This window comes from Pteropus medius, unplaced genomic scaffold (assembly GCF_902729225.1).
Source record: "Pteropus medius unplaced genomic scaffold, Ma_sr-lr_union100, whole genome shotgun sequence".
Taxonomy (NCBI): domain Eukaryota; kingdom Metazoa; phylum Chordata; class Mammalia; order Chiroptera; family Pteropodidae; genus Pteropus; species Pteropus medius.
The window spans coordinates 3,160,204-3,181,634 of NW_024344371.1; the positions used below are offsets into that span (position 1 = coordinate 3,160,204).

At 37.2% G+C, this 21,431-nt stretch overlaps 1 protein-coding gene and 1 pseudogene across 4 annotated transcripts in view; one reads left to right on the forward strand and one right to left on the reverse strand.

The window, feature by feature from the left end:
* Positions 1-21,431, reverse strand: part of STXBP6 (syntaxin binding protein 6) — a 233,166-nt gene that overhangs the window by 160,097 nt on the left and 51,638 nt on the right. The window contains exon 1 of one of the 4 annotated variants that reach the window (XM_039870440.1): positions 312-331. The exons of the other annotated variants lie outside the window; for them this stretch is intronic. The gene's annotated coding sequence lies outside the window, so the exon portion shown is untranslated. Of the gene's footprint in view, positions 1-311; positions 332-21,431 lie in introns of those variants that run through there. 4 annotated transcript variants of the gene reach the window in all.
* On the forward strand, positions 3,746-3,863 carry LOC120608614 (uncharacterized; annotated as a pseudogene).

The window sequence follows — 21,431 nt, forward strand, 5'->3', positions numbered from 1 at the left end:
AGAAAAGGCAAGTCGGAATTGACAATATTGTAAGGGCCCACATAAGAATGAGCAGCAAGTTGACATGCAGGTGAAGTAACTTTCAATTTGTGGTTTAGCCACTTACTTGCTTGAAGTGCATTACAGAATCATTAAAAGCAAGGTCTTGACATTTGTAATAACTATGAAAGCATAGAAACAAAAAAGGAATACCGATTCGCTCGCTGAAAATGTCAAACACAATGTGAGATGAGCAGCACGAACTGGGATCTAGAAAGTTTGCCAGTCTGTACCCCAACTGCACCTACATCAAACTGGCATGCACTACCCACCTCCATTCCTATCTTGTAAGGAACGTGATTTCAAGCTTCCAGTTGACAAGTCTTTCCACCGTCCAAAGTTTTTAAAGTCAAGAAGTTCTTTATGCTCCCTTAAAATCTCCTTTAACTCTAATAATATAAATCTGTTTCCCTAAATACTGAAAATTATATCATCTTCTATATAATAACTAGACATGCAACAGAAAACCATTAATTTAATCACCCTTCAGCTGCTTTGGATCAGGCTAAGTAATTAATCCTTATTTCTCAGCCTCTTTCAATGGGTCCTATTTTCCAGTGCTCCTCTGCATCTAGTTGCCATGATCTGGACCCTTGACAAATTATCCACAGTCTCCTTTAGCCGAAGTGGACACAGAATTCTAAAAAAGTGTCTGACTAATGTTAGGTATTTTGGAAATGTTACCCAGCAGTTCCCACATGTTATGCTCCTGTGGCTAACTGGCAGTATGTGCCCAATAATTAAGAAAATAAAGCAGTATGTTGCTGACTCACAGTGAGTCCCCCTTCTTCTCCCCTCCCAGACATTTAAACGTATAGTCCTCAGGTTATATTTAGTTTTCCAAAAGTTGTACTTCCGTACTGGTCTTAACTCTGCTCATTTGTATCTATTATATTCAAGGTCAATCTGAATTTTAACTGGAAAAATTCATCCAGAAAGCTCAACAGTAACTTGAGTAAATGTTATTTTTTTTTCATTTGTCATCCTAGTCATAGTCTACACCTGAATCAGTAACCAACATTTGTTCAAGCAATTAATAAATCAGAATTAAAGGTGCAGAGAGGGCTTATAGGTTGGTCATGTAGGTTAAACAGAGTATTCAGAGATGCTGCATATGGATCAATAGTGCAGCTATATGTACGTGGTAACAGCAGCTCACAGAGTTGATCAGCCTGCTGTAAAATTGGGCCAACTAGTAAATACCTACTAGGTGCCACCTCTATCCTCAGTATTAGAGATATAAAAAATCATTTAGACACAGTCCCTGCTCTCCAGAAGTTGGCTGCTGACTCCATTGAAGGTTTAAGTTAAATCCAGATGATTTATGATGGAAGACCATGGGAACATCCTTCTCAATGCAAGTTTCACAAATGTTACCAACACAAATGTCCACCTGTATCCAGTGCACATCTATAATCTCATGGTAGGAAAGAGATATATTTAAAAAAAAAAAAAAAAATCTCTGGTTAAAGAAATTTCTCCTAGTTTCAGTTCTGTAATAGAACAGATTTTCTTAGTGGCACCAAGAATAATGAATAAAAAGTGTTGCTTTTTATTATCTATCTATATCTCTACTACACATCATAGATCTGTACCCAGGTCTATCTGAGCTCCGATAATGACATTAAATCATTTATATCAGGTTCTTCATACTGGCTGAGAACGAAATGACATCAGTGTAGAGGGACCTGTTTCTCAATGTGCTGACCATTAACTGATATCCTGTAATTTCCTAGAAGTTAGCACACAGAACTTCCCCCACCATGATTCACCCAATGAGTTTCCTTGGCAGGTATTATAATTGACAGGGACTTTTTTATTAAAAGGGAAACAAATACTAATTCTTTTCCAGTTCCAAGGCCTCTCACCTGTCACCATTTAGGGACATGTGAAAAAGAAAGCCAGTGGTAGCAGAGAGGCCTCAAATATTCTATAAGCAATGTAGAAAAAGTTATATTTCCAAACTTATCAGGCATTCTCTGACCAGCACCTTCCCAACTGTGGCATGGCTTTTTATTTTCCATCTAAGATTCACAGTTTTCGAAAATTGTAGTTAAAGAAATCGAAAGCTATCATTTAATAATGTAAAATCTGTAGAAAAAGAAGGGAGGGGGATATATATGTTTTATTAAACTGTTAGGAAATCCTGTGTTTCTTTTGAAAAACTGATAAGAAATGGAATTGAACTTTTGTTGTTTTTTATGTTGATATTCAGTGACCAAGAACAACAACAATGACAAAAAAGGAAAATAGAATCAGTAACTTAAATGAATGTGGGTTGAAATTTCAGCTCCAAAATTTAAAATCTATACGTGATTGGGTAAATCTCTTAAAATTCTAGAACTTCAGTTTACAAACTGCCACATAGTGCTATCTTCACCTAATTAACAGAATCGTTGAAAAAATTAAATAAAATAGTACATGCAAGTCACTTATTTCTAGTGCCTAAATTATAATTAATGGTTAAAAATTGAACTTATATAAAGTGAGTAAATGTAGCCATCCATATCAGAAAGTATTTGTAAAAGAGAAACTCAACTTTATTTACCAAAGCCTTACTTTTCTCATTCTTGAGTATGAAACCCTCTAAACATGGATAAATAGTCTAATGTATGGAAGGCTCTGTACTAAGTGTTATAAGGATGAGGAATTTATAGGCTTCACTTTCAGGAACTCTGTAATAGGATATTATCTGATTCATTCTTACAAAAAAAATTCTCAAAAATTCTTGTTCAAGACAATAATACTGTGAATGAAAAAGAGGCTTCACAGTAGACCTGACAAGCTCAGTGACCAAAAGTAACCACACAGGACAAACTCCTAACTGGGCGGATCATGGTGGGTAGTCATACCCCAGGCCTATACCTACCTTAATAAAAGATTCATCTTTATGTTAAGCAAGCCCTGCCCATTATTCTTATGCATCTAGGATAATATACCTTGAACTGCCAGAATAATCTTTTCTGGACCCCCTAAGAGGTGCAACCACCCTCACAAGAGCAAATGCACCAAACTCCTCATTGTTATTTTGTTGCCTGCATACCATCTCCATTTACTTGTAATTGTTAAATGTCAACTGTCCTATATCCACCAATGTAAAAGAAGTATGTATCTGTCCATTTTGCTTTTTATCTGATCCCAGAAATTCTCTTCCCCACTTTGCTTTCTCCCACCTTCTTAATGCACTACCGATGAGTTTCATGTAACCTTCCTTAACGTTTTCTCCTTGGATTCTAAATGTGTAAAAAGAATCACTAAACTATCATTCTCAGGAACATTTTTTCAATCCATTGAGATCTTGCTCTGGGCACGTCCTCAGTTTGGCTCAAATAAACTGTAATAAACTCATAAAATTTTTCTATAGGTTTGGCTCTTCTTTTGTCGACAATGCTAACAGGCCTGTGAGAAATCATGCAGGTGTGTAGTTTTAACGCCACCCTGGAAATGGGAATGCACAGTGTATTAGAAGGAAAAGACTCAGAGAGTAAAAGGGGCACTATTGGAGCTTTGTGGCAGTAATCTCTAAGAGTGCCCCCCAAACCCGAATGTACCTCTGAATTCAGCATGGAGAGCTTTTAAAAAATGCGGGCTCCTGGACCCTTCCTTCGTACCCACAAAACCAGAATCTTGGGATCTATATTTTAAACAACTCTGTAACTCGTTCTCCTGTAGCTACTCTGAAACTGAATTTAAAAGCTAATAGCCTGTCTACAGCCATGCCACCCTGAACAAGCACAAACCCGTCTGATCTTAAAGCTAACCAGGGTCAGGCCTGGTTAGCACTTGGATGGGAGACCACCTAGGAAGACCAGGTGCTGTAGGCGTGAAAAATTTTAAAAAAAAGGATTGTAAACTGACAAGGTCCTTGCAATCTGTGAGGTCAACCAAGGGTTGCCTCACCTAAAATAAATAAATAGATAGATAGATAGATAGATAGATAGATAGATAGATAGATAGAAAGATAAACAAGCAAGCAAGCCAATAGCCTAAAGATGAACTGTGGGATGGAAAGAAATATATTCTCAGGAGAGAATACAGAAACAGAATATACAGGATTTTTTTCTCTTGATTCAACCAAGTAGCTTTATCAAGTCTTAAATCTTACTGTTGGTAAATCAATGTCCAGTCCAAGGCTGGGACTCCATTGTAAGGAAACAGGATGAATACAAGAGCAATGATGAAACACTGACCATAGTTTATCCAACTTATATCACCCTGAAGGGTAGCAGGATATGCCACCCCAAAATACACCTATATATAGTATATTGATTACTTTGAGCCAAAGGCATGTGAAAAACAGCAAATAAACACAGGAGAAGTCCTTCTCTAAACTCTCCTTTTCTGCCTAAAGACAGATCCTCTGAACGGAATTCAGTTGTTATAAATCCCCTCTTCAGGAGTTTCATCAATCAGAGAAGACTGACTCTTGTCAATGGAGAGGAGACTAGAAGTCGACACTACACCCAGACTTTGTCACAAACTATCATACCTTCCATCTATTCTTCTAAGGGCCGATTCATCTTCCCTAAAAATCATTGTGTCCCCAAAGAGGCCTAGATCCTCCATCCTCTTTTCCTAATAAGATGGTATTCAATCCTGAAATCTAAGCCACTTCATGAATTGCTTATTTTTCCCTTGGTCTCCCCCACGTATATATTAGGTACACCTGTTAATAAATGTCTGTTTGTTTTTCTCTTGTTAATTTGTTTTTTACCACAGGGGTCTTGGCTATGAACTCAGAAGGGTAGCGGGAAGATTATTCTTCCTCCCCTACAACCCCAGGAAAGATTTCTTTCTTCCTGATCCACAGCTTCTACAGGCTATAATTACAAAGGTTTCCCATCCAAGAAACCAACCTACAGTATGATTTGCAAGTCAAAGCAGCCTCAAGTGGTATTTGTAAAAACTAATTGCAGTGAGTTTTAATCTTTCTCAAGCCTCTTCATCTATCTTCTTCTCACTTTGAGCCATCTAATCCATATCCGTTTTTGTCAGTACATGGCCACTATAGTCAGATGGCCCTCCACTCCCCACAAGTAACCAGGAAATAAAATTCTCCTTCAGAGGACGACTTGTAAACTGTTACAACCTCATAGATTACGTAGATGAAGCACATAAGTAAGCGGGTACAAATAAAGATGTTGTATTCCAACACTAACATTTTTTGATTTCCAGTAGCTGAACTGACACTTGTCCTCTGCGGTCAGGAGTCAAGGAGAAGTGGTGGAGACTCCAGCAAATTAAAACTGCAGATGCCCTTTGGCTGGGCATTCATTATCACACAGGTAGTTCTAAGGGGTGTAGTCTGAAGGCCCTAAATATTTCTCACCTGAAGAGAGAAGAGCCTCCTCTGGTGAGATAGAGGCACTATCTATTCAGATTAATATTATTAAATAACTGATTCATCTAGCCTCATTAACTTCTCTGTTAGGATCCCATGTTTAACATGCAACCTTCTGATCATATTTTGGTACTGGCTGAGCCAACACAAGTAATCTGGACTGTATAACAACTATATTCTCGTTGCCAATAAGTAACCAGAATCCCCTGGTATGACTGTCTTAAATGTGACTCAACCCCGAGCCAAATTCACTCAAAACAAGCTGACATCAAGTTTCAGGATTTTCTAAGGCTAACAGCAAACATAATGCCACCCTTGAAGACATTTGGGAAGAATCAGCTGGCCTTTCCTAGTGCATGGGAACTCTAGTCAGGTGATCTCAAGTAACCTAGAAATGATAAAAATAAGGTTATGTCTTAAGATAAAACTTCTCTGCATTACCACTTTGCTTTTGCATTTCTACAAATGCAACTTCGAGTCTCACCTTTAATTTGATGACAGTAGTCATGCATCCAGCTCCCATTGCCTTACTGGCTTTAAATCCATATATTTAGCTGCTGACTGAGCATTTTCACTAAGAGTGAACCTAGACTGTCTTTTCCCTCAAACTCTCCAATCCCCCCCAAAACTAACCAATCACCAACTCCTGTGGATTTAATGTTTCTGGACCCCACCAGTTCCTCTTCATTCTCACATTTTCTGCATTGGTTCAGATCTGCATCATCTCTGGCGTGAATGATTTGGATGCCTCCTAAAAGGCCTCCAGTATCACTCCTATCTTGGTCACAGTCATCCCTCTACACTGTCTAATGTAATATTTTAAAGGACAAATATGATTCAAGCTTTACTGAATTTAATTGTTTCTTTTCCATGCCTCAGGTTTTGACAGAGAAATACAATGACCTTGACAAGGAACAGGTCAATATTGTAAATACTAAAAAGTAGAGAAATGTTAAATTGCTTCCCTTAAACTCTGTAGTGTATAAACACTAAATGTTATAAGGCAGATGTTACTGCATGATCATTAAACCTAAAAATAATCTAAAAACATTAATTTTGCTCTAAAATCCAAAAACTTCACATAGTAATTGGAAAACGTGCAATTTGTTATGCTATGAAAATCTATTTTTTTATGTTTTGTATATTAAGATCAATGAGATCATTTGAGGTTAATTTAGCTCCTTTATAAAAATTTACTTAAGTATGGGTTACAGAGTCCAAATTTGCAAAATTCCTACTTAGACAACTTTACTCTTTGATAAGAATTCTCAAGATAAAAATTTTAGTTGCTCCATAGCATGTAAGCATGTGGAAAAATTAAATAAATTAGATAAAAATTTCAGTCCACCAGCCAAACTTTCCATATAGTTCAACTGCTACTCTTAACTAAAAATTCTTATTAGTAAAATCTAAAAAGGGAGTCTGATAGGCCACTAGTATAGACAGAGAATTTTAATCTGGTAATATAACATACAAAGTTGAAAAGTACACTCGCTACAAATTCACCTTTCTTTGTGGTAGAAACAAGGGCTATGGAGTCGTCTTGCCATGGTGTGAACTGAATAGCAGACCAAGAACCTATATTTAAGACTTCTCAAGATTTACAAGGATCAGGGCTAAATCAATACAGAAACAAAACAAAATAAAACAAAACAAAAAAACCACCTAAAAGTATTCTGGAAGGAGTTAGAAACTTCCAAACAGGAAAATAAAAATTATAAGTATATGAATGAGGCTAAAAAATATTCTCTAATTTGCTAGAAAAAATACTTGGAGATAAGACAAAGAAATACCTTAAAGGAGGAATTTCAAACAAAGACATACATCATCATCAACTGGAGTGCCCAGGTCCTGCTCACAGAAATTCAGGGGCTCTGGGGGACAGGGCCTAGACTTGCTTTCTTGATGATCTCTTTGGTTTATTCTGTTGTACAACTAGGTTCAGAAACCATTGTCTTTGGGATTCCCCCACCCCGATATTTAATGAATTATATAAATAAACATTTTTTGAGAGTACATGGCAGATACTCTGTAAAGCCCTAGCAATGAGTCACTGAGGTTTGTATAGCACTGCATGACTTACAAAGTACTTCCACTCTCAATCCCAAGTATGCAAGCAAGATAGCCACTAAATAGATCTTCCAAAGTTTGCTTTAAGAATGTAAATCAGAATCATTAAGTATGTGTTTTTACGAATGGTACACTATACCATTTTAAACCCACTCCTACTGGTATAGGGATTATGAGGAAGTTATAATTTTTCTCACAGAGATACAGAGATTAATATTTGAGTTGGAACCCCTTGAACCAGCAAGTCTACTACTGGAGAAAATAGTGTGAGCATGTGTGCTTGTGTATATTAAAAATGTATGCTTACCCTAGATCCATTTTAAGAGCCAAACATTATAAAGAACCTAAATACCCATCAATATCCAATCTTCATTGGTTAAATACAGTATAGCCTATCCATGCAATGGAATATTACAGTCTTTAAAAATCATGGCATAAATCTATAGATATTGACTTGGAAAAATGACCATGACACAATAAAGAGTCACAAAAACAGAAAATGAGCTCACGAATGTAGAATGATATGTGTAAATTTATATGCATAACAAGATGTCTAAAAATGTTTTGCCAAAATGTTAATGTAATTATCTTTGGATTTTTGAAACAAGAAAATAGGTCAGAGATTCTGCAGGACAGTATTCTTATTCCCCCATAAACTGACTTGAGTGTTCCATAAAACATTATGTTTTTGTGGTACTCTCTTTCCCCAAACTGGAGGACATATCAAAAGATATTTTTTTGAGACCCAGTTATCAGTTTTCCCTCCTTTCCTTTCAACTCTTAGTCCAGGCACAGTGTTGGGAACCCCCAAAGGCGAAATTGGATAAATTTCCACCTTCAAAGAGTTGTGAGAAAACAGTGCAAATGCTGTGAAGCATTAGAACAAGGCCTGGATGGCTTTTTTTGTGAGAAGAAAACGGCACCTTTCCTCTGAGCAAATGTAGCTCCACACCAGGGTCCATGGCCTGGCGAACAGAACACCAGCAAGTTGTCAGCTTGCACTTGCTCCGTGGACACACGCCTTTGGAGCAGAACAGAAACAGCACAACTATACACAGCAGCCCTGGTCATGGCTTACATTTTGTAAGTATATGAAACGTATAAAAACCTAAAATATAGTTTAACTCTTTAAGGATGGAAAAGAGGGAATTCTTTTCCACCATCAGGCTACCAAATACTGTGAGATTTGATTGGCTTACTTTACCGGCACATACGAATCGTCCGTGTGTGGGAGACATTATGTTCACAGGATCTTCCAAGCCAGTGACTCATGTCTGTTTCAACTATAAATCTAGACTATTTTCATCTCCTCTTTCCTTGTTTATACGTTCAGTAAGCACATTCTTCTCATAGGTTTAAAATACAAAGAACAAACTGCTCTATGCCCAGACCACAAGACCTGTGTTTATACAAGTTTATTTACATTGTGGGTGGACTTTTTAACTTTCTTGTCAATCACTACTTCTTAACTTTAACAAATGATGTGACAGAGCCAAGAAATAACATCACCAGCACCAAAAAAAAAAAAAAAAAAAAAGCTGCTGAGAATATGCCATTTGGAGAACTTGTTAAGGTGAGATGGAGACTTTATGAACATCACTCGTTCTGAAGATTCATCCTGTAATAGAACCTTCACATTCACAAGCTTAAATTCCAAGGACCAGAAAGTTGGTTCTACAGTACCCATATACTGATCCTATAATAATGGGTAGACATAAAGTATCAATGAGAAGGGCAGGCCAGGATGCATTCACTGGATCGTGGCAGGATTATGAATCCAAGATGTGAGGCAGGCCTTATAAAATGAATTTAACCATATCGAAGAAAGAACAAAGGGTTGTAAGAGAAAACAGACCAAAAGGAGCTCAAATTGTTGGCATCTCCCAATTCTTGAGTACCATGTCATTGGGGTGTCCAACAGCTAATTAGCAAACAAGGAAAACAAGATATTGGACTGAAAACATTGTTTATAGCAGACAACACTGGCAATAGACAAATCTATTTCAACCAAATACAAACAAAGCCACACAAGGACTGACAACATGAAAATAAATGTTTTAATTATGTGCTATATTCTGTGCTGCTTAAGAAATTAGTATGTTTCCTTTACTTACACTGAAGATAGAAGAGGAGAAGAAACACTACACCCCTACATGAAAGGAATGAACAGACTTAGGTGGTGGTTTAGGTGTGTTCCTTAAGGGAGGGTTTGGTTTATACAGAAGTTTGTAAGAGAGGTTATGGATTTAAAAAAAAAAAAAAAAGAGCAACTATATCAACCATTAAAAAGAAAGAAACAGATAAATGAATAAACCCTCCAGCAAGCATAAGATGAGACCTTCATATAAGATATTTGTTGACTCGAATCTTAGGTAAATTATAAGTTCTCTTGATTCAGCTATTTCTATTTTAGTACAGTCTTGGAATATAACACTAAAAAGATAATAAGCCTTTAAAAAGACTCTCCAGTGTTTAAGTGTATGAAACCTATAAAAACCTAAACTATATAAAAAGACAAAATCTAAAATATAGTTGAAACAAGTTTACATATTTTCTAAAAACCTAAAAATCAGAGCAAAATCTCAAAATATTCTCTAAATCTAACATTTTAAAAACAATGTTTCCTACTTGAATTCCTGATTTAGAGAATAGCATCACTTAATAATTTCTTGAGAGAGCTTCAATGAATTTTCCGCAATTGACATTTTATCAGTATTATATTGTGACATGAAGTCTTTAAAGCAATGAAGGGGGCACAAAAGAAATGTGACCCATTTTATACATATTTACCATGTCAATTTAAAAGGTAAGGCACTCTGTCCTTCAATGTCTCAATCTCATAAGTGAAATTTTCAATGAGGTCATTAAACTCTTCTATCTCATAAGGATCTGGCCGAGGACTGTAATTTCAACTTTAATTGGTCTCCCCAGTGGTCAATGTCATGATTTTGTGCCTGTGCAATATAATTTGAACAGTGCTGGAAAGAATTCTGCTCAGCCTCAAAAAGCTTTCCCCATTAGCTATCTCAAATTTCAACACAAGATGCATACATTTAGACATGGGGCTTTGGTATTTGAAAATCCCCATGAATATGTTTACACCTGTGGGGAAGGGACAAGATTACATTTTACAGATAAGCAAACTACAGCTCAGAGTAGTTGAGTAAGTTGTTCTAGACCACACACATTTTAAAGGACAGAGTAGATATTAAACCTAGAAAATATGATTCCAGGAATTTGTTCTTCTTCACTATCTCATTGAAAGAAATAAGAAAGGTAGGAAAAGATGAGGTAGAAATAAATTCTAGGTAAACCGAGACAAATTCATGTGCTTTCCAGTTTTGTGTCTGATCAGCCTTACTTTCTGGAGGACCAGATACTGTTATCATCCCTGACCAGCAGTTACAAAGATAACGAATCAGGCTGAAGTCTGAAGTCTTTCTTCTGGGTATCTGTTCATCTTGGGTATACATGTCATGCTGTGTAGCTGGCACGGAGAATTGCATAGTCTCGTTACAATACAGCCTGTTTAGGTTCCACAAAGAAAAAACTGGGGAGGTAAGAATATGTTAGTAGAGAGAATCTACGATAGATCTCTGTCCCTGAAGTCTCATCACAGCTGTCTGCCAACCTCCTTTGGATACCGGCAGTTTACGACAGGAGTCAACTCCCGGAAAGATCTTGGATGGCAGCCACAAGAGGTTTTATGAACCTGGTAGGCTATTTTCCAAACCAGAAAAGGCTTAAATATAAAAGGCACATATTTCAAAAGTTTCTGCTGGTTCTCAAGGGAAACTCCTCTTTCTACTTTCTTTGCTGTATTACCCACCTCTGGCATCTCAAAAACACACTCGGGCCCTCCTGTTACCTCCTCCCTCACACTCTTTCTATGCCTTCTATCTTTGCTGTCAGTGCTTCAAGCAACCTTAATGGCTTCCCTAGGAGCAATGCTCTGAACTTCACAAATTTAAAAGGCTTGGCAAAGGGAATTCCATCCACTTGACTTTGCTGAGAAGGGTTTCAGCAAGATCTTCCAAATGAGCTAACCGACCACCATTCCTTAACACCTTTTTGGGGCCTACCTGCCGGCAGATTATACTTCAGTTGAAAGGCATGGTGAGTTAGAATGTTGGCATTCATAGGCTTAAAAATTTAATAGCTGTAAGTAATCTTAGTGGTTTTCTATCTCATCCAATTCTCTTCCTTAAATCATAAGAAAACTGAAGACCAGAGGATAATTCCCAAATCATACCACTAAAGAGTAGCAAGGTCAAGGTTAGGGCTAGCCATTGCTGTCCACTTTTCTGAATGCTCTTTCAAGTAACAGTTATTACAGCAGTCCCAAGTGTGTGAAAAGTGAGGACAGGTGGTATGTCAGGAGGAAGGGGGAAAGAGAGAGAAAACATGACTTATCATAGTGAGAACTCTTCTCAGATTCATTCTTTTTCTTATGAATTGGTATGAAATTAAGTGTTGGACTAGAGAATACCTCTAGCCCACAGATTTCTAAACCTCAACTTTTGGCTATCACCTTTATTCCCTTCAATTTTCACAGTTTATGTTTTCTCATTTGGCTGTCAAGGCCAAAAGCAATGATGGCTACCCAAGTGGAACAGCCTGAGCCAGTCCAAGAAGCACAGAATAGCTTTGGCCAAGTCCCAAGCCACAGGGCTCTGTGCTGACCCGGACTAACAGGAGCCCTCCCACAGTCTTAGTGCTTTGAGCTGTTGGAAGGAGAATACACCCCAGGCAAAGTCACATGTCCATTATCCGTCTGGGAATTAATGCTCTAGCATTGGTGGTCTGCAGAAAGCATGTGATAACCATGCCAGGAGCCTGGATCAGGTGTTGTAAGGATTTCTCAGTACTTATTCCAGGCCCTGGGAAACACGGGGTAGGAAATCAGGAATCTGTCAAGCCCTGTTTTTGTCTTCAGAACTGCATCCTTCAGCCTCAGTACAAAAACACCACCAGGTGCCTGCAATCTGTAATCAGTGCTCTATTAAAATGCTCTCAGAAATGCTGGAATTATCCTGATTTCCACACGCAGCTGCACAAGGTCCTATTGGGTAACTGAGAGTCTTTACAGGTTCACTCGAGACTCCCCGGAAGCAACAAAGTAGTATGCCTTGGTTGGGACCCAGCATCCAATCCACGGTGAAATCTCCACGAATGAGGGATAAGTGGGTAGGCAAGCAGCCCAGTTCTATGCATTGAGATGCCACAGACTAGCCTACAAATCCAGGTCAGACTCAAGGTCCATATGTAAATGCAGATTCTGCCCCATTCAATCAGCTCTTCTGTCATTCAATGTCAACCCCTTTTTAATCAGCATGTTCCAGAAAATAACTAACTTCTGACCTACCTAGCTGTGCAGTGTTTGATAGGGAAGAAAAATCTATCAATTGAATATGACTCTAATACTAATATTTACTCAGGGTAACGCTAATATGAACTTACGGTATCAAGCATTAAGAAATTACAGAGACATTCAAGCACATGTGATCAGGCTCACCATCCAGAATCTGGGGCCAAGGCACAGTGGTCACTTATCCCCTGTCCCAATCTTACAGATATTAGATATTGGCTAGGCTTGTCATCGGATGATCTAGGTCTGAGCCCCGCCTTTGCCTTTATTTGTTGAAAAAATTTGGATAAAATTCTATATCTTTGAGAGCTGTATCTTCATTTTTAAAAATGGTAGAGTGCCATCCACGTCACAAGAATGTTGTTAAAAATGTAGGAGGAGATTATAGAAATCAGCTCTCTGGGTCAGTCTGCTCTCATCTGGGGTACCCTGCCCTGGTCCTTGAAAGGCAGACAGGTATATAAGCATGCCAGCTTTCCTCTGCAAAAGCATATACACAACCCATTGTATATTACAAAGCTTTCCTCAAGAGTCATCCTATTTCATCTTCCTAGCTTGTGAGGGAGGTAGAGAATTTTGTCATCTCTCCTTGACAGGTGAAGAGAATGAGGGTCAGAAAATGGAACCACTTTGATGACTCCACTAGACTTGGCCAGGAAAGAGATGGATTTCCCTCCTACAATCTTGTCCTGTTTCCATCACACCCTTTACTATATGGAACTGCCAGCTTAAGCAGGAAAATAATGACAGAGCCAATTCAAGTGGAGCACTGTTGTAGCTGGAGTGTTGTTACCAAGGGAGATGTGGAGTTGCGTAGACATTAAGAAAAAGGCAAGGGCAAGAAAAGAGATAAGATAAATGGAACACACAAAGAGCACAGAGGAGTTGGGGTGACACACAGTCTCATTCAATATGAGCTATTCTGGACACTGAGGAACAACAGCAACGCAGTCGTGGAACTTACACTCTAATGGGGAAAAACAACCAACAAGAAAGAATATCTGTGCAGCAGTTGAAAATAAATCAATTTAGACAGGTCTTGTGGGTTCAGCAATTATGCAAAGAAACAAAGAATAATAGTCGCTATCATTTACCTCTAACCATCAGACAGGAAAATTAAATAATGTGGAGCCAAAGCTCTCCAAACCTTCTGAGAAGACATTCATCTAGCTTTGATGAATATTTCTTTTCTGGCACATACAGCTCTTTATGATCAGAGGTAACAAAAAAATTTCATGTAGGAACGGGACCTTCATTCCACACACCTTTACTAAGTAACTATTTCAACCTGGACTCTGTGCAAGGGATGGAGCTTACAGGCAAAGTAGGTAAATTCAAGGAAAAAAAGAGTCTAGCTGAGGAGAAAGACAAGGAGAACAGGCAACCACTGGACTAAGTGATGGAGCTGAAGCTTCTATTCCACAGCAGCAGAAGAGGCAGCTACTTTCAGAGGCTGGCAATCAGGAAATACTCTGAGTGTTAATCCCATCTTTGAAATGTAATTAAAGAATTTAATTAGGTCTGCCTACACAAATGACACAGGGAGGTACACTGCCATGGAAAGCCATAGAAACTGTTGGCTCTGAGTGAGCAACCTAGAACATACACCTTGGCTCCACCTGGGATCTGTGCAAGGCGCCTGGGAATGCTTTAGCTCCGCAAGGGATGCAGAGAGAACACTCTGCAGGGGAACATTTCTGCACGGACCCTACACACTTTTAGAACAGCAAGAGGATACTCTGGGCACATGTATGAAAAGAAAGAAAAAAATGATCACAGAGAAGCTACCACAGGAAAAAGGTGTCTGAGACAAATACAAACTCCTCCAATGCCTATTTGGTACCAAGTATTATTGGTAGCGGGGAGGTGAAACAAAAACTACCTTAAAAATGTTCATCTCCATCTGTTCACTGAAGTGGGAGTAGACAGATCTGAGGTCATAAATGGATAGTTTGTGAGAATAAGTTTTCTTGGCCCCTGTGCATTTTTAATATATATATGTATATATTACACATAATAGATTTCCAGTTTCTCTTAAAAATTGGGAGGATCTGTCAATACTAGACCTGCGTGTTCTCTTCCCCGCATGATCACCATCTCCACAATCAGTCCTCAAATTCATCAGGTCCCATCACGTCCTATTTTATTGTCCAAACAGAGGCTTAACGTCATTTGTCCTTGGTCATCCAAGTTGCCCTGTTTTCCTATATATAGCTTGTTCATTAATTTATTCCCACCTGGTTACTGAGTATGAATAACCTAGGATAGATAACTAATTAATTAGCATGACTGGGAAAGTTGTAAGAATATATAAGAGAGAGGGAGAACAGTTTTAATTTAAAAAGTAAAGCTTAATGGGAGAGTAAAGCAGAGATTAAGAAATCATCACATGAAGTCTGGGGAATCAAACCAAGGGCATAAAAAAAAAGCCAAATGTCCATATCACATAGTCATTTTAGAAGCTTAAAAACACTTTATATTCTCAATTCCAATAAGCCAACTGCTCTGACAAACTGCCACCAAACAGGCTCTGGAGATACAAATACAAATAAGGTGAAATGTGGACAGTGGGGACTCCTGCAGTTTCCTATACAGCCAACTGCTATGGCCTCCTGGAAGACACTTCAGTTATAGCTATCGAAATCTCTGGAAATAGGCACAACAGCAATTCAGCTTCTAAGAATTTATCCTAAGGAAATCAAACAAGTGGGCAAAGATGCATATTCAAAGATGGCTATCTACTCAATTGGTATTCTTAAAACACTGACCAGCCTGATAGTCTTCTTTCATTGATGTCCTATTCAGTCTCTACATATAACCTTAAAGAGTCAGTGTTCTGTTGAAATTTGAAGGCTGAAACCTTACCTATTCAGGTTTTCATCCTTTCAAACAGACATTTTGTTGAATATTTACTATGTTCCAAATCTGTGCTAGGACTCAAAATGGTCACTGCACATGGAGTGGAAGTCAGAGCAGACATGGTTAGGAGACTGTGCTGGAACGGGCTTTGAACTTGCAAGGGGCTCTCAATAATGACTACTCTCTTAAGGATCACCGGTTTCATGTGAAGAGCTTAAACATACAAGATCTGCATTTTATTTTTTAAAAGAACTTTTATATCTAGCATTCCTCTCATAGCCCATGCAATAAACTTCTTGGATTTCTGTGTGCATCTCAAAAATATCTGGAGAGCAATAAATTATGCAATGCCAAAGGACAATCATCAACTGTTTTACTCCTATGTGTACCTAACATTACACATCATTTCATAATTGGTCTGTTAATGCTCTGTGTGTGTGTGCGCTCACGCGCGTGTGTGTATGTGTTTCCATAACACAGAAATACCCCTGTTGTTCTGGACAGTTTTATCAATGTGATGTTGTGGAATGGTTTCTCATTGGGAAGCTGAACCCAACTCAATAAAAGCTGGGAAACTCTGAAGAGAAAGAGGGCAGGGCTGGGAATTGGGAACTTTACTAGTTAAATTGGACTAGATAAATAACATACGGTTAAAAAAAATGATGATGGCATAGGAGGATAATGGACTCACCCCCTCCCATGAGCAAACATAAACATGCATGTATATAGAGATCAATTACTCCTGTGAGAAAAATGAGGGCTGAATGAGCAGCTTCTGAACAGCAAATAAGAGAAAGAGACTGACTAGAGAAGGCTGGGAAACAGCAGAAGCTCTCTGGGAGCTGTGGGAACTCTCCATGGTGGTAGAGCCAGTGAGCACCATTGTTTGCATTCCTCTCTACCTCCACAGGGTGGGTGGGAGCTCTATTCAGGTGCTTTGGCCTACCTGCAATATCACTGCACAGCGTTCTCAGTTATATCAGCCAGAGACTTTAGACTCCCAACGAAAGGAGGAAACAGGAATAATGGCATCACCACATGCACCTGGCTTCCCTGCCGTGCTGCTCCAGTCAGGTAGGCCAGTGTTCCAGGCATCATAAGTGCCTTCCCAGCTCCAATTGGCTTCTTAAAACTACTCAGCACATAAAATCTACAGAGATCACTTCTACACAAGTCCACCTTCTATACAACAAACAAGAAAGACTGTAGTATAGAGAAGGCTGCGGAGCACGGGAGCTCTGCAGAGACTGCAGGAATTCTCTGGGGTTGGAGGTTCCTGTGAACACTATTGCTTATATCCTCCTTCACCTCCATAGGGTGGGTGGGGGCTCTATTCAGGTGCTCTGATCTACCTGCAAGGTTGCTGCAGTGTGTTCCTGGACACATCGTCTGAGCCCATTTCAGCCTGAAAAAAAGGGAGCAAGCAGGATCAACAGAGCATTACTAACATGAACCTGGCCTTCCCACCTGGAGCTACTCTGGTTCAGTAGGCTAGTACCCTGGATGCCTTAGGCATCTGCTTGACTCCTACTGGCCTGCCAAAACTACCCGGCACAAATAATCTATACAAAGGCCACTTTTCCAAAATTAAGAGAGATAGCTATTTAATCTAATTCATATAAACAAATATAGAAAGCCACACAAAATGAAAAGACAGAATATTTCTTAAATAAAGGAACAACAACAAAAATCTTCAGAGAAAAAACTCTAAGGAAAAGAAGGTAAATAATTTGTCTGACAAATAATTCAAGAAAATGATCACAAGGTTGCTCACTAAACTTGAAAGTGGAATATCAAGAATTTAGGGAGAACTTCAACAGAGTTATAAAGTATAATAAGGAACCAAGTATACCCGAAAAATCAACTGAAATGAAAAATACATTAGAAGGAATCAACAGCAGATTAGTTAATAGAGAAGAATAACTCAGTAACCTGGAAGACAAACTAGTGGAAGTCAAGCAATCAGAACAGCAAAAAGAATTTTTAAAGATGGTAGTCTGAAGGATCTTTGGGATAACATCAAGAGCACAAACATTTGCATTACAGGAATCACAGAAGGAGAAGATAGAGAGAAAGGAACAAAAACTTTATTCAAAGAAATGAAAGAAAATTTTCCTCACCTAGGAAAGGAAACAGACATCCATATCCAGGAAGCATAGAGTTCTAAAGATGAACCCAAAGAGATCCACACCAAGACATATTCTAATTAAAATGGCAAAGGTTAAAGATAAAGAGACAATCTTGAAGGAAGTAAGAGGAAAACAACAGTTACAAAGGAAATTCCTTAAGGCTATCAGTTGCTTTCTCAGCAGACACTTAACAGGTCAGAGGGAGTGGAAGGTTATCTTTAAAGTGTTAAAAAAAAAAAAAAAAAAAAAAGGAAACTACAAGCTGAAATAATTTACCCAGCAAGGTTATCATTCAGAATTGAAAGAGAGGAAAAGAATTTCCTGGACAAGCAAAAACTAAAGGAGTTCATCACTATAAAACCAGCTTTATAAGAAATGTTAAAAGGTCTTCTTTAAGCAGAAAAGGAAATCACATAAGCAGAAATAAGAAAATATGAGAAAGAAAAAAATCTCATGGGTAAAGTCAAATATTTCATAAATATGGTGAATCAGACATTTTAAAAGCTCAAATATATGGTAGCTGAAGGAAATGGGACTTTGGGTGGTAAACACACAATAGAATATACAGATGTCAAATAATAATGTACACCTGAAAATTATTTAATCGTATTAACCAGTTGCCCCAATAAACTTAATTAGAATAAATAAAATAAAAAGATAAAAAAATAAAAAATAAAAAGCTACTACAAAAAACAAAAACGTATCAAACTACAATACGTAGTTAAGAGCTACACAAAATGATCTAAAACATGATATCAATAAAACGAAGCATGGAGGGGGTAGTAAAATTGTAGACTTCATAGAAAATATTCAAATTTAAACACCTATCAGCTTAAACTAGACTACTAGAGTTATAGAATGATACACATAAAACCTCATGGTAACCAAAAACCTACAAAAAACATACAGAGATAAGGGAAAGGAATCCAAACAAAACACTACAGAGAACCAGCCAACTATAAGTGAAGAGATCAAGAGAAGAAAAGGAACAGAGAACTATAAAAACAACCAAAAAGAAAGTAGCAAAATGGCAATAAGTACATACTTATTAATAATTACTTTAAATGTAAATATATGAAATGCTCCAATAAAATGCACTGGGTGGCTGAATGCATTAAAAAACAGGAGCCATCTATAAGCTGCTTACAAGAGACTCACTTCAAATCGAAAGACACATACAGACTGAAAGTGAAGGGATGGAAAAAGATATTCCATGCAAATAGAAATGAAAAGAAAGCTGGAGCAGCAGTACTCCTATGAGACAAAATAGATTTTAAAACAAAAAATGTAAAAAATAAAGAAGAACATTATATAATTAGAAAGGGGTCAATCCAAGAAAAGAATGTAATAATCATAAATATCTATGCACTCAACATATGAGCACCTAAATATATAAAGCAATTATTAATGGACATAAAGGGAAAAATCCACAGTAATACAATCATGAGAGATTTTAATACGCCATTCACATCAATGGATCATCCAGACAGAAAATTAAGGAAATAATGGCTTTGAATGTCACATTAGACTAGATCAACTTAATAGACGTTTGTAGAACATTTCACCCCCAAACTGCAGAATACACATTTTTTTCAAGTGCACATGGAACATTGTCCAGAATAGATCAAAAATTAGGTCACAAAACAAGCTTCAATAAATTAATGACCAAAATCATATCAAGCATCTTTTTTGAGCACAATGGCATGAAACTAGAAATCATTTACAGGAAGAAAACTGGAAAAACACAAATACATGGAGACTAAACAACTAATTGATCAAAGGAGAAATCAAACAGGAAATAAAAAACTATCTTGAAACAAATGAAAATACAACTTTTCAAAATTTATAAGAAGCAGAAAAAGCAATTCTAAGATGGAAATTCATAACTATACAGGCCTACCTCAAGAAGCAAACAAACAAAAAATCCTGAATAAACAATCTAATTCTACACCTAAAGGAACTATAAAAAGAACAAATGAACCCCATCCCCCTCTCCCCCCAAAAAACCCAAGAGGGAGTAAATAGTTAAGAAGAGCACAGAAATAAATAGAATTAAAAAATAAAACAATAGAAAAGACCAATAAAACTCAGAGCTGGTTCTTTGAAAAGATAAACAAAATTGACAAACCTTTAGCTAAATTCATCGGGGGTAAAAAAAAAAAGAGCCCAAGTAAATAAAATTATAAATGAAAGAGAAGTTACAATCGACACCACAGAAATCCATGTACTTATTAAAGAATACTATGAACAATTATATGCCAACAAATTCAACAATCTAGAAGAAATGGATAAATTTCTAGAAGTATATAACCTTTCAAGACCGAACCAGGAATAAATAGAAAATCTTAACAGAAAGATTACTAGCAATGAAATTGAAGCAGTAATCAAATTCCCAACCAATTAAACTCTAGAACCATTTGACTTCACAGGTGAATTCTACTAAACATTCAAAGAAGAATAAATATCTATCCATCTTATACTATTTCAAAAAATTTAAGAGGATTGAATGCTTCTAAACTTATTCTATGAAGCCAACGTACCCTGATGCCAAAACAAGACAAAGACATTACAAAAAAAGAAATTTACAGGCCATTATTCTTGATGAATATAGATACAAAAATTCTCAACAAATATTAGCAAACCAGACTCAACAATACATTAAGAGGATTATGTACCATGACCAAGTAAGAACCATCCCAAAGAAGGTTCAACATCTGTAAATCAATCAACGTGATACCTCACATTAACAAAATAAAGAAAAAAACTATTAATCATCTCTATAGGCTCAGAAAAAGCATTTGAAAAAATTCAACATCTTTTTATAATAAAGTCTCTCAACAAAATGGGTATAGAAGGAACATATCTCAACATAATAAAGGCTCCATATGACAAACCCACAGCTAATAGCATACTTGATGATAAAAAGCTGAAGGCTTTTCCTCTAAGATCAGGAACAAGACAAGGACGCTCACTGTTACTACTTCTGTTCCAAACAGTATTGGAAGTCATAAATGAGAAAGGAAAAAGAAATAAAAGGCATCCAAATTGGAAAGGAAGAAGTAAAACTCTATTTGCAGATGACATAATCCTATATATAGAAGCCCTAATGACCCCCACTAAAAAACTATATAGAATAAATGCAAATAAAATTGTAGGATACAGAATATACAAAAATCTGTTCCATTTCTAGACACCAAAAGAATGATTAAAAGGAGAAATTAAGAAAACAATCTAATTTACAATTGTTATTAAAAAGCATAAAATATTTAGGAATAAATTTAAGCAAAGAAGTGAAAGACCTGTACTCTGAAAACTATGAGACAGTGAAAATACAAATAAATAGGATATATCTTGCTAATGAATTGGAAGGATTACTATCATTCGAATGTCCTTATTACCTGAGGCAATAAACAGATTCAATGCAATTCCTATTAAAATACCAATGGCATTCTCTCCGAATTAGAAGTAATCCTAAATTTATATGGAACCACAAAAACCCTGAATAGCCAAAGAAATCTTGAGAAAGATCAAAGTGGGAGGTGTCATGCTCCCTAATATCAAACTATATCACAAAGCTACAATAATAAAAACAGATACATAGATCAATAAAACAGAGAAACCAGAA